A 14,637-nucleotide genomic window follows, 5' to 3' on the forward strand; every position below is an offset into this window, starting at 1 on the left:
GTTCAACAACAAAAATTCTATTAAACTGTGACGATATGGGGAAAGTACAGTTTTGATCTTGGTTATGGATTTCTGTTATCTTTATGAAATCTTCTGAACTGGACAAATAAAACTGATAGATTTCTTAAAGGAAAATTAAGAAAATATCCTAAGCTCAACACGTTTATCTTTTTTTTTTTTTGGTAACATAGGTATCTTTTTAATTTAATTTGTTCTAATTAGTTATACATGAGAGTAGAATGCACATTGGCACATCATACATAAATGGAATATAACTTATCATTCTTCTGGTTGTACATGATGTAGAATCATACCGGTCATGTAGTCATATATGTACATAGGGTAATAATGTCAGATTCATTCTACTATCCACAGATGATTTTTAGAAATACCTTGCATATGATACCTGTTAGTGAAAACAGTGTCTAGAATATAGTAAACACTTAATAAATATTTGTTAAATGAATGAATATGACTTTATTGATAGTAAAAGACCAATTCTTAGTATTTTAGTGGAAAAGCAAAAAAGAACATGAAATTTCCCAATAAGAAAAAAATTGTTAGTCTACTAACAATGTGTGACAATTTACTTATGTGGAGATTTCTTAAAAAGAAATGTACCCTCCTCAGAGTACCTTTCAATTCTGGAAAATTCTTACTCATATTCTGAATTTTGCCTCTCAGTTTCTCTTACTCTATTAAATATAGGTGAGAGGTTATCACTCAGTTTGCATCTTTTAATCTATCTTGTTTTCTCTTTTTATCTTTTAATTTATCTTGCTTTATCATTTCACTGTGTTCTGATGGATTTCATTGTTTCTAGCTTTTTATTCACAAATTCTGGCTTTACTGTGTCTCATCTGCCATTTAATCTACTAAGTATTGAATTACAATTATATTTTTCATTTTCAGAAACTGTACTTTTCTTCTTTTCCAAACATGTCTTCTTTGTGCTATAATCTTATTAATGTATCGTATTTTTTATTTTGTCACTATTTGGATCAATCCTTTCAAAAATGCATTGTTTGAAGGACTTGCAGAATTTAAATTTGTATTTCATTACGTCCAATGACACTCACGGCCTGTGTAGAGAGCATGGCCCAGATGGATGAATTTTCAATTGTTCTGCTTAGTGCCCACAAGGGGCTGCACTAATAGCATCATCACCTGAGGTTTCTCAATAAGTAAACAGCATCTTTTCAAAACTCTGAATCGATGAAGGCAGATGTAGGACTACAAATTCTCAGAGGTGATGTTTTTTTCTTCTATATGCCACCAACTACATGACAGTTTTTTCATACTTTACCTTTCCTGGTAAGTATATATATTATTTAGTAGCCTATCTTTTCACTAAGTGCTATGGTTTTGGCTTTATATGGAGTTATTTGATTTTCTATATTCCAGAGCCCAAGTTTTTGTCTCCCACCCAAAGGGCAATAAAAACTTAGTCACTAAATCACCTAATGCTGCTCTCTGACTTTCAGCTTCTCCTTAGTAAGAGGATTTTCCATCTCCCTCCATTCCACCCTGTATTTCTTCCTCTCCCTCTGCCTTTCTCTAAAACTCAGCCCTGCAATCAAAGTGTCCTGTTCTGTTTTGCCTAGCAACACTTTCTGAAGGGTAGTGGGATACCCGAGAGGTCATATTGCTAAAAATAAGTCTTATAAGCATTTGAAGTCTCCTCTGTCATTTTGCTCTCCGTTCTGGCACACACTAATTGAAAGCTGCCATTTTCATCTGAGACAAAGGCAAAGGAAAGATGACTGATAAAACTTTTCCCTTCCCAGGTGCTAGGACATCGGCACTCCAGCCATGAAACACTTCATCTTCCAGACACTTCTTTGTAAAAGTGCTGCTACCTGTACTGCAGGTTGTGACTGAAGAGTCACCCTTGTGTGAGTGTAGATGAACACTGTGAATGTGACGGAAACTTTGTCACTCTTATTACATTGCCACCTGCCTTTCTGGTGTCCCCTCGACTTGCATTCCTCTTTAAGTCAAGGACTTTTTTTTTTCTTGATTAAAAAGGACGATATTGCATACACCTGAATAGTCTAGAAGCACTCATTACAGTACTGTACGCACAGATGAGGCAGACAGACTCCTAAGTCTTTCAAAAGGAGACAATGAATCTCTGTTTTCAAGCATTATTTATTTATTTTTTTACCCAACCAATTTTCAGCTAAAGAGTGTTTCTTGTTTAAATGGGAGATATGCACTTTAAAGATGGGAATAGAAGTGAAAATGAGAAAAAGTCCTTAAAAACATCTGCCTGAATGGAAATCTCCCACAGTATTCAAAAGTTGTTCAATGAGCTTGACAAGTTAAATTCAGTGGCTTAATTATTTTTGCAGAGGAAAGGGAAAAAGGGGAGTGAGAATATGAGGACTTCTTAGAGAACTCTGCATATCTGTCTTATTCATAAGCCGACTCTTTTCAACCCCCAGTCACAGCAAATTTATGGACAAAGGGAAGGGTGAAAAGAGAATTTAAAAGGCCACCTGATGTGTGGGATGATTAAAAGTGAAAGCTATATCTGTTGACAATTGACAAAAGATCAGGTGGTCATTTGTTTAATTGGACTTGGAGTGACAAGAAGGTGAGATGATTATCAGAGAGATGGCTCCTTTGTTCCAGCCTCACTGTTTAAGCCATTTCAAATAGAGAGGCAACTTTTTCAATTTCTCTAGGACATCAGCCTGAGGAGGTTTTTCAGTATTAATCCAGGTAATCAGGATCAAGCATACTACCTGCCTCCCTCACAGAAAGAAAAGATTATGGGCCACGAAATAGAAGGGCTAGGGATGCTGAGGGTATTAACTCCAGGGCATGTCAATGAGATACGGGAAGAGAATAATCAGCCTGTACAATCTTGCTCTTCCATTTTTATTGAGTGGTGTAAAGATCATAGTTCCAATGAGAAACTTCCACGTTGCTATCATCCGTGTAACCTATGGAAGAATTTAATCCATGGTTTACAACTGCTAGAATTCTGACCCAGAAGCATGAGGGTTCTGGTAAAGAAAAACCAGGTAGTAGAGGCAAGCATACATTATTTATTTTCTTTGCACTAGATGTAGGAGAAAGAGAAAGAATGAATTAAAATTGAGTGTTTAACCCATGAGAAACAATGTGCAGGACACATTCATTAACTATTTGATTATCCTTGCAACAACCCTGTTATAAGAAGTAAATATCTTGGGGCTTGGGTTGTGGCTCAGTGGTAGAGCACTTGCCTAGCATGTGTGAGGCACTGGGTTTGATTCTCAGCACCACATAAAGATAAATAAATAAAGGCATTGTGTCCATCTACACTAAAAAATACTTTTAAAAAAAGCAAGTAACTTAACTCATCATAAAGTTAAAACACATTGAGAACACTCTCATTTACAATTGCAACACTTTTGTGTTTAATTTAAAATGAAATGGTCAATTTCCTGTGTGGTCAAGGCAATGTTGTCTGCTTAAAACTCACTGTGCTATTGGGTACTCCAAGAAAATGATATTTCTCAAGAGAATGTCCAAATGTCTCAAGGCAGACTATATCACCAACAAATCCCAGCTGCTAAGGGGTACCTACAGAAAAAGATAAAGAAAAAGCGGGGACACCCTCTCCTGACAAATGCCATTTCTCACCAAGCTATAGGAATTCATTTCCATAGGACAGGGTAGAATTAGATCCAGTTAGACTAGAATCAAGATAGAAGCAGATGAATATTTTGGAGATTGTTGCTAATGTCAGATTAAATTTTATCTACCCAATAATATATGAATGCAAGCTTCTCTGGAGCAGCAGGCAAGAAGGCCATCATCAGGCCCTGGGAATGAGAGTGGCATTACATAGGCTGAATGAAAGCAGCAGGCATCTGGAAGGCTCCAGTCCATTTCACCAGCCCCTTTGTTTTGGGCAAGCATAGCTCTAGGAAGAAGTGAGTCCCATAAGTTTACCCAGAATACTGTGTCACCATGAAAGGGGAAGATTTCTAGATGGTGGCCACATGGAGGCAAATGCATAAAAGAACTCTCCACTGAAGGAGCTGCTCTGCATTAACCCATTGGACTATATGCATGAGGGGAGATCAGATGGACAATTGTCTCTGCCATTCAGAAGCTCTGATGTTTAGACTTGGAGAGTGAGAACACCCACTCAGCAAAGACCTGCTAGAAGGGGACCCAGACTCTGATCATAAATTCTGGATGTCAAATGCTGGGAGAACATCTTCCCTTGATCTCAAAGAACCTCTTGCTCTGCAGTATATTAATATGGGATTCCCAGAGAGGAGGAGTAAGATCAGCAAGCTACATTTGAGAAAAAAATATAGCAATTATGTTGTACAGATTTTCTGGTGGATAGCAATCTAAACAGGATGGAGAGCTTGAACACAAGACACCTGAGGGGCTCAGTGCAGGTAGGATGCCAGCTGTCATGAGCCATCCATAGGTTGCATATGGATCAGCACACATCAAAGCCTAGTGGACAGAAACATCCGGTGTCTGGGAATGACCAGTGGACATTTTCTCTGTCAATTGCCCAGGGACAGTGTGAATTTTTATCCTGCTCTGCCATGGCCCACACAGCACCTGAAATGGGTGTGACCTGCCAAGATGTCAATCAACCAGCTGACTGCAAGACTTCACAAAGCAAGACTCTGCCCTTGAAACTATCCCTGTCTTTGATGTACCTACCCCCTTAAATAAACTACCAGAGCCATCTTTCCCTTGTCCAGTTCCAGCACCCATGTGGACTAGATCTATCAGGGATTCTGCTTTTTGTAAATATATTTTGGACTTTTTGTGTTTTGTTCTTCACTAATTATTTGAGACTTTAAGTCAGGTGGCTTACACCCTCCTCGACAGGAAGAAACCCCCCACCAATGAGATGTTGGCCATTGCCCCTGTTAGCCATCTGTGCAAGGAGCAGAGCAGGGAGTTGATGGGTCATTTCTCTATTCCCACCTAGGATGCAAAGACCTTTGCCGTGACTAAAAGCAGTTTAACACAAAAGTCCACCAGTCCTAAAATGCTGGGAACAGAAGCTGTCTGGTAAGTTCATTCCCCAGGCTTTTCTGAGGCCATCTTTGAATCAAACCCAAGCATGCTAACTCTTGGTAACTGTTAAACTGAACTACAAAACTCTGTGATCGGTCACTTTAAAGGCCCCACCTGCTAACAGAGTAAGCAAACATTTGCCAAGCTCAATCTCATAGAATTTTAAGTATTTCCTAAAAGAAAAATTTTCACATCAAAATAATTTTCAGAATCCTGAACAAAGTAGCCCTCCCTTAGAAGGTCACAATGCATATTAGGATGTTGAAAACACTGAGAAATTGAGAATGGAAGTCAGATTATTTAATTCAATGATTGCCCAACTTATCTGAACATTGAACCCTTTATGAATAAACTAATAAAATCTCATGGATCTTCATTGGTCATAATTTAATACACAGTAGTCAAGCAGGTGGGGGCATCATTCATATTCTGTAAAAAAACTCATCCTCTTCTCATTGGCTCATGGGTGTTTCTTATTCATTCATCATCAAATAATTGTTCAGAGTAGATTATATGTTGCTATGGCCTGAATCTGAGGTGTTCCCAAAAGGCTCACATGTGAGACAATACAAGAAGAATGGTAACCTAACCTAATAAGTGAGTTAATCTCTGATGAGATTAATAGTAGTGGCTGGAGGCAGATGGGTGTGGCTGGAGGAAGTGGGTCCTTTTTTATCTGGAGAGTGGAGCCTCTTTGTTTCTCTGTTTTCTGACCATCATGTGAGCATCTTCCCTCTGCCACACTCTTCTGCATGATGTTCAGCCTCACCTGAGCCTTCAGGAATGGAGCCTGCGGTATGTAGATTGAGACCTCTGAAACTGTGAACCCCCAAATAAACTTTTCCTCCTAAAATTGTTCTGGTCAGATCTTTTAGTCACGGCAGGAAAAAAACTGACCAAAACATATGTTATACATAGTAATAGTTGCTGGACATTCACAGTCAAATAAAACAGTTATGTGTGCAGACATTTGGTGAGGGGTTGGGTGGGGGAGTCGATAACTAAATGCTGCATGGTTTAATGGTACAGAGAAGAAAAAGAGGTGGATAATGAATGGTTAGAAAAGGCCTGAAATGAGCATTATTTTGAAGAATTGGCTGAAGTCAATTGTAAGGAAACTGGAGCCAGAGGCTCAGACAGCAAAACAACTTAAACTGGATGTCCTTTGCTAGGATACTTTATTTGCTTTCTATACTGAAAACATATCGTGTATTTCTGTTGGCTGTAAGGGACTTTCAGCAGTGGATGAAACTTCCAAATTCAAGAAATTGTCATTTTTCCATTCTATAATTAGATGAGTAAAAAACTGGGATTTGACCTTTAGTATAAATTTTTACATTATCCTGTGTTTCTTTCGTACTAGTCATTAAGTATACTTCTTGTTCTACAGGCAGCCACCTTGGCAGGGCCGATGGTAAATGAGGGCGAGGACCATATCTGTCCCATCTCTGTCCTGCCAAGTAACAGATGTTCAAAACTATTTGTTCAATGAATAAAATAATTTATTTCTATGAATATGCACTCTTGGTCCTCAAGAGGCAATCTGAACAGGCTGTATAATCTACTATAAACATCTTCCTTTGGGTGATATAATCATTATGCCCAAGGATTTTGTTTTACCTTCTTTTAAGTATAAAGTTTTAGATACAAAGTCTAAATAGATATAGTGTTTTACATTATTTTATATCTATCAGTAGTGGAGTGGGTGTGGGGAGGTGTTGGTCAAGCATACAAAAGTTTAGTTAGAAAAGAGGAATAAATTCAAGAGGTCTATTGTACAACACTGTGACTATAGTGAATGTGCAATTATCTTAAAAATTGCCAAAAGATTAGATTTCTCCACACTCAAAAAATATGTGAGGTAAAGCATATATTCCAATTAGCTCTATTGAGCCATCTCACAATGTATACATATTTCAAAATAACATGTTATACATGATAAATATATACAATTTTGTCAATGTAAAAATAAGAAAAAAATACCTCTAGCAATATTCCCAAAACCAAGACGATAAAATCATGGGTATATTCCTTCCTTTAATCAGAAAAATATTTAAGGCTATAATATGAATAAATAATATGTAGCATAAGATTATGCCTGCATTTATGTTATGAACTGCCCTATATGAGTATAAAATTATTCAAAGAGCAGCTTATAGGGAAACAAAAACTGTTTTTCCTCTGTGTCTCACAGGTTCAGATGGGAGCTCTGTAAATTAACACCCCAAAAGAAAAATTAGCAGGAGAAAAATATTTTAAAATATATTTTAAAAATATAAATGGAAAAATGAAATTCTAAAGAAAAAATTGGGGTCAGAAGCTTACATACTAGGTTGGTATATAAAATGGTAGTAAAATATGAAATCATGACAAGATGATTTGGCTAGGTCAGTCAGTTGTGGAAAGGTAACTAGAAAAATAAGTGTTGGTTTAACAAGGTTTATTGGTCTAGATTTTTCTTGTCCCTCACTTCCTATCTCTGGTGAGAAAACACAGAATGTCTTCTTTCCTCTTGAAACTTTTCACAAGGGAGTTTTACTTCCTATTTGGGGGAATAAAAAGAAAAATCAGAATGCCCTTCTTGCATCTGCTGTTTTCAAAATGCCTTTAATTCAAAATAATCCTTAAGCCAAAGTGCCATGTTCTCCCCCACCTTTTTTAATTGATTTTAAATACTGACAGCAGAATGCATTACAATTCTTATTACACATATATACCACAATTTTTCATATCTCCGTATATAAAGTATATTGACACCCAATTCATGTCTTCATACATGTACTTTGGATAATGATGTCTATCACATTCCACCATCCTTGCTAATCTCCTGCCACTTACCTTTCCCTCCAAACCCCCTTCCCCATCTAGAGTTCATCTGTTCCTCCCATGCTCTCCCTCCCTACCCCACTATGAGTCAGCCCCTTTATATCAAAGAAAACATTCAGCATTTGATTTTTTGGGATTGGCTAACTTCACTTAGCATTATCTTTTCCAATGCCATCCATTTACCTGCAAATGCCATGATTTTATTCTCTTTTATTGCTGAGTAAAATTACATTGTGTATATATGCACTTTGGTCCTCAAGAGGCAATCTGAACAGGCTGTATAATCTACTATAAATATCTTCCTTTGGGTGATATAATCATTATGCCCAAGTATATATACTATATTTTTTAAACCATTCATCCACTGAAGGGCATCTAGGTTGGCTCCACAGCTTAGCTATTGTGAATTGTGCTGCTATAAACATTGATATGGCTGTGTCCCTGTACTTAATGAAAGAGGTGAAAGATCTATACAATGGAAACTACAGAACTCTAAAGAGAGAAATAAAAGAAGATCTTAGAAGATGGAAAGATCTACCTTGCTCTTAGATAGGCAGAATTAATATTGTCAAAATGACCATATTACCAAAAGCACTATACAGATTTAATACAATTCTGACCAAAATCCCAATGGCATTCCTCATAGAAATAGAAAAAGCAATCATGAAATTCATCTGGAAAAATAAGAGGCCCAGAATAGCTAAAGCAATCCTCAGCAGGAAGAGCGAAGCAGATGGCATCGCTATAGCATATCTTAAACTATACTACAGAGCAACAGTAATAAAAACAGCATGGTATTGGTACCAAAACAGACTGGTAGACCAATGGTACAGAATAGAGGACACAGAAACTAACCCATAAAATTACAATTATCTTATATTAGACAAAGGTGCCAAAAACATACATTGAAGAAAAGATAGCATCTTCAACAAATTGTGCTGAGAAAATTGGAAATCCATATACAACAAAATGAAATTAAATTCCTATCTCTCACCATGCACAAAACTTAACTCAAAATGGATCAAGGTCTTAGGAATTAAACCAGAGACTCTGCATCTAATAGAAGAAAAAGTAGGCCCTAATCTTCATCATGTTGGATTAGGCCCCAACTTCCTTAATAAGACTACTATAGTGCACAAATTAAAACCAAGAACCAATAAATGGGATGGAATCAAACTAAAGTTTATTATCAGCAAAAGAAAAAATCTTTGAGGTGAACAGAGAGCCTACATCCTGGGAGCAAATTTTTACCCCTTACACATCAGATAGAGCACTAATCTCTAGGAGATATAAAGAACTCAAAAAGGTAAGTACCAAAAAAACAAATAACCCAATCAAAGTGCCATGTTCTAGCCTGGCCCACTCTGCTATCCTACGGGGCCAAGGATCTTCACTAAAGTCACTTTTTCTTTAGAGGGAAAGGAAGGATAATCATAAAAATAACAGAATCTGAGTAATTTCATAATTACTGTTTCAAAAGAAACTAAGACAAAGACATAAAAAGAACAATGCGGGAAGTAATTTAATAATCGATCCCAAGTAAAGTAAAGACACTCCAAATGACACATGGGGCCCTTTCATTCAGGGGCTTTCCTGTGCGAGTAGATGCTTTGAGCTATGGCAGAACACCGCTGAGAAAGACACACTGTAGACTCATTTGCTTGACTCGTGTTTTGCAGGCAGTGGCTCACTCAGATCCTCTGAAGCCTGAGAAAGTCTGGACTCCTATGAATACAGGGCCATCTCCCTTGAGCCGGGTTCCTTAACTGTCACCTACTAATCTCCAACAGCCTCCTAGATAAGTTCAGGAAAAAATAAAGCTGTGATATGATCCATTTAAGGATGGCTCCAACCAAGATTCTGGTGTTTTGCTTTCTTATTTAGATTTCCTCAAAATTCACTCACAGAGTAGGAAAGCAAATAGGGATTGGGGCCATGAATCAAGTACAGGCAAAGCGCTAAACCCAAGCCTGGGCAGATGGCTGTATGAGACACAGACACGGACAAGGCAAGGGAAGCACTGACAGTGCTCATGTTGCCTTGAAAACTAAATGGAGAAGTTCACAGCCAATTATTGTGACATTTCTTCTCAGCCAAGTAACTGAGTGAGTAATAAAAGAATGAACCAACACGGGGAGGAGATGTCTAATGATGAACAAACGACGCTGACATGTAAGAATTAAACTATGCCAAATGATTTAAAGTGCTGTCATTTTGTAAAATCAAACAAAAATAAGCAAGCATACTTGGAACTTTAAAAACTGTTTTAAAATAAACAGAAATAACTGTGACAGATATCCTAGACCCAGAGATTAAATTTCCTTCTTGTAAGAATGTGAGGGGGGGAGTGAGTGTGAATATATGTATTCATGCATAAATTATATATATATATGTGTGTGTGTGTGTGTGTGTGTGTGTGTGTGATTCAGTGACTATAACACCACCAGCCACTATTGTGGCTGGAATTGCATGTGGGTTATATATTCTTTTGCTTTCACCTGCACCATATATGTTGTGGTTACCCATTTTATCATTCAATCTCATGAGATGTATAGTGTTTGTTAAAGCACAAATGTGACATTTCAAATGCATTTAGATGGTACTGTGTTCTTCAAACCCAGAAATGGCCACATACCTTTTTAGCAACTATCTGTACTCCTCCTCTTTAAGGAGGTACATACGCTAACAAACAAAATCTGATTCAAAGTGTGACTTAGCAGTTCTAGTAGCTGAGCCAGTGACTCCCAGTAGTTGACTAATAACCCCAGTAAAGCTACCGATTAAAAACTGCATCGAGCAGGAAGCAGCTTTGAGGACCAAGTGTGAGCTTTCACAGCCTCCCTTCAACCCTGACTCAGATCTGGCAAGGGCATTTACTTCTGCAAAGGCAGAGAGAATAGCTGACCTGCCCAAGGTGAGCCTGGCCCTGACTAGTCCTCTAAACTCTTAAAGAGGAGAAGCGAGAAGTGCAGACCCTGGAGAGAACTAGGAAACTTCCATGCATTTTTTAACATATAATGACTCTTATGACCAGTTAAAAAATGCCTTGGAATACTGATTTTTGGCATATCTAAGACTTTTTCCACTAGGAAAGCTGTTAAAATGTATGTGCTTACATAGAAAAAGGATTGGAAAAAATGTACAAATAATACATTAAAAGTGGCTGTCTTTTGGCAGTGAGATTTTATTTATACTTTATATTTCTTTTGTTTTCCTGTATTTTTCCCAGTGGACATATATCATTTCTATAACCAGGAAGAAATATTTTTTTTAAAAAATGCTGCTTCTTAACATTGGCTTTGGCTTTCAGCTCACGGTCAAGTTAAAATGATACTTAATGAATCTTATGAAAGACATTAATGACAGAGAAACAAAGATTGATTAATTCTTTAGTTCAGTATTATTAATGTGAATCTTTGATAGGTACAAGAGTTCTGATCTTTTAGTCTGATTGGTAGTTCCTAAATATGTTAACCAAAAATAGTATATATTTAAAAAATATTTTCCCTCACTCTCCCTCCCTCTGTTTTCTTTCCTCTATTCTACTGGTCTTCCTTTGATATGTTTGTTTATTTTTAATTGGTGCTTCATAGATGTACATAAAGGTAGAATTCACTGTCACATAGTCATATATGTGCATAGTATAATTTGGTCAATTTTATTCTGTAGTTCATCCCTTTTCATGTATCTCCCCCCCCCCAATTCCCTTAACTATTCCACTGATACCCCTTCTATCAAAATTCATTTTTATGCTTATTATGTCATTCTAATTCATTTATTTAGACTGTTGCACACAAGATTCATTAAAAACTAGCAAAAGAGCTCCCAACCTTAATGTACTCAAAATCTAATGGGGGAGACTACTAAATTGACCATCATAATTAATACTTGTACACACATACACACACACACACACACACACACACACACAATGCATTCACATACACACAACCAAAATGTTAAGGAAATATAAAAGGCCCTCTTTTCAGAGTAGATAAAATTTAAGCTGATGCTTGAAAAGTGATAAATTAACTCAGGATCTGGAAGGAAGGAAAGGGACAGAGGTGCCCAGCAGAAGCCAAGCTATTTGCAAAGCAATGAAGCCATGAAATACTTTAGGGCATTCAGGACATTTTCACCAATTCAGAGTGGTTGAAGCATGGCATATATGTGAGTATGAATGTCGGATACAGGTCACAAAGGTTTCATAAGTTCTTTTTGGAGAGATTTATTTAACTCTTTTGGGCAATGGAAAGCCAGTAAACACTTTTAATCTTATAAATATCAAGGTTGCTTGGTGTTCAATACATATGAGTTCAGTTCATCGAGTTTCTCTCCAAAACTAGCTATACTCTGGTTCCACATTGTAGAGAATGTCACCATAATCCATGTTGTCTCAAAAGACAGAAATATAGGCGACATCCTTGATATTAAAACTTCTTAATTCATTCTCATACTCATTTTGTCACCAAATCATTTCTAAAATATCTCTCTAACCCATCAATTTATCTCTCCCCTACTTTCATGACCCTAATCCAAGTTACCATTATTTCTTATTTCATATCTCAACCATGGTGTTAAAGGCCTATCTCATATGCATTGTTAATCCTCCAACCTGATGTGCACATCAAAACCAGCACTAGTCAAAAGGCAAATCTAATCTCATCTTTAACATGTTTAAAACCTATTACCATGTTTAAAACCCTTTCCTCAAAAATCAAACATGTGAATAAAGCCCCATGTGAATCTGCATACTTTGGCTCAGGCGGCTTATCCCAACTCCCACGCCTCACATTCTGGGTGTCATTCGGGTTGGACTTCTCTCAGCTCTTCAAACACATCACTTGCCCATGCCTGTCCCTCTACCCCATTGCATAGGTTGTTTCCTGTGACCGGAGGCCTTCCCTCTCTCCACTTTTTACCACTCTTTTCCATTGTAACTTCCTCAGGCTAACCTTTCCTGACACCCTAAGGAAATCAAGTTCTTTCATTGTATGTTCATGTTCTTTGGTGTGATTACTTGATTGTGTGTCCTTCCCACTGGACTATGTTTATTGTTTTTCCACCACCTAATATTTTACGATAGATCTTTCTGAGTAAATGAATAAATAACATTAAATTTTTTTTATTTTGTAAAGTTAATTCTGATAGGAATGTGAAAAAACAAACTTTAATGAATATCATTAAAGGCGAAGAAACAGGAGATAATTTTGATGATCATCTAGAGAAGCTGGTGGTTGAAGCCGTACACGGTCATGAGAATGGAGAAGAGAGCATATCTGAGCTCTATCAAGAAGTAGAATCCTCATCTTATGTGGCTAAAATTTATTCTAAAACTGTAAAATAACCTAGATTACTAGAATTGCTTAATGGCTATTATAGTAATATTTAAATGCTTCTTATGTCTTGGGACCAGAATTTAGAGTAAAAGTTCCATTATTAATGTGTATGTTCCTTTAAACAATTTCAAGAAAGCACCCTAAAGTACAGGTAAGTTGGTTCTATCTTGGGAGGAATGTGGTAGGGAAGAGAGAATGGTCCCAGAGCAGAGCATTTCCAAAAGATTCTTATGTGAAATTTATGCAACTCCTACTTCTACCTTCACCCTGCTTTTAGCTCCTGATCAAAGCAATTTGTCTGGACTCCATTGATGGCCATTATTAGAATGCCGCAGTCTGGCTGGGCACACAATCACGAGCCACCACACAGCTTGTAGATTCAAACAGCAACTCTTTCACTGTCGCAGATGTAAGAATGGCCAAGCTGGAGCTCTGGATATCAGCTGTTATGGATTTGAGTCAAATCATCTTCTTTTCGATCTGTAGAAATTGTTTTAGTTAATCTCTCTGGAATCCAAATCGGCTGCTGTTCTCCCTGTGGAAACACACAAACAAAACCCCGACTCCAGACAATCACTGGGTCAGGACCTTTCCATTGTCCTGTTAGAATATCTTTCCAAAGTACCTTAGGCTTATGTACATTTTTTGGATACATATGTCTTTCCGCAGCACTAAGTCCTGATGAATCCAAATTTTAAAAGTTTAGAGTAAAAAGGGTTATTTTAAGTTTATCTATGGGGGATATATACCCCTTTCCAATTCCCTCTTTTTGCTTTAATAAGTATGTCTGTATCTAATAGTTGTCTTAGCTTTTTGCATTTTCTATCTGTGTAATACCTTACTTGACATTTTCAACCATTTTCTATCTTATTTCTATCTTCTAGTTTTTTTTCCTAAGGTTTGTATTTTTACCCTTAGTTGCTTATTTTCCTCCTAGTTTTTTTTTTTTTTTTTTTAGATTCAAACAGCAACTCTTTATTCCCGAACTCACACCGGCACTCTACAATCACGTTCTGGGGAAATCCACGTTCTCTGCCCAAATTCACGTTCTCTGCCCAAATCCACGTTCTCTGCCCAAATCCACCCCCACTGGGCTTCTATCTCCCAAAAAATACTGTCTGAATCCCGTGAGAACTCAAGGGGAACTCAGGCAGCAGGATACGCCCTATTCCCAGCAGGAATAATCTTAAACCTGGAACGCCCTAAACCCGATTATCCTAAACCGGGAACACCCTAATCCCGGATCCGCCCTGGTCCTTGAGCAAGGTCACCTAACTGCAATGTCACTGCAAAATGTCCTATTTCCACGAGTCCTTCCACTAAGCAACATGGGGCAAGGAAATTGTCATACCTACTTGGCTAATGGCTCCCAGCATTAGAATACTACTAACAGCTTCAAGAATGTGTCAACTCTGCACAACTG

This window comes from Marmota flaviventris, chromosome 6 (assembly GCF_047511675.1).
Source record: "Marmota flaviventris isolate mMarFla1 chromosome 6, mMarFla1.hap1, whole genome shotgun sequence".
Lineage (NCBI taxonomy): Eukaryota > Metazoa > Chordata > Mammalia > Rodentia > Sciuridae > Marmota > Marmota flaviventris.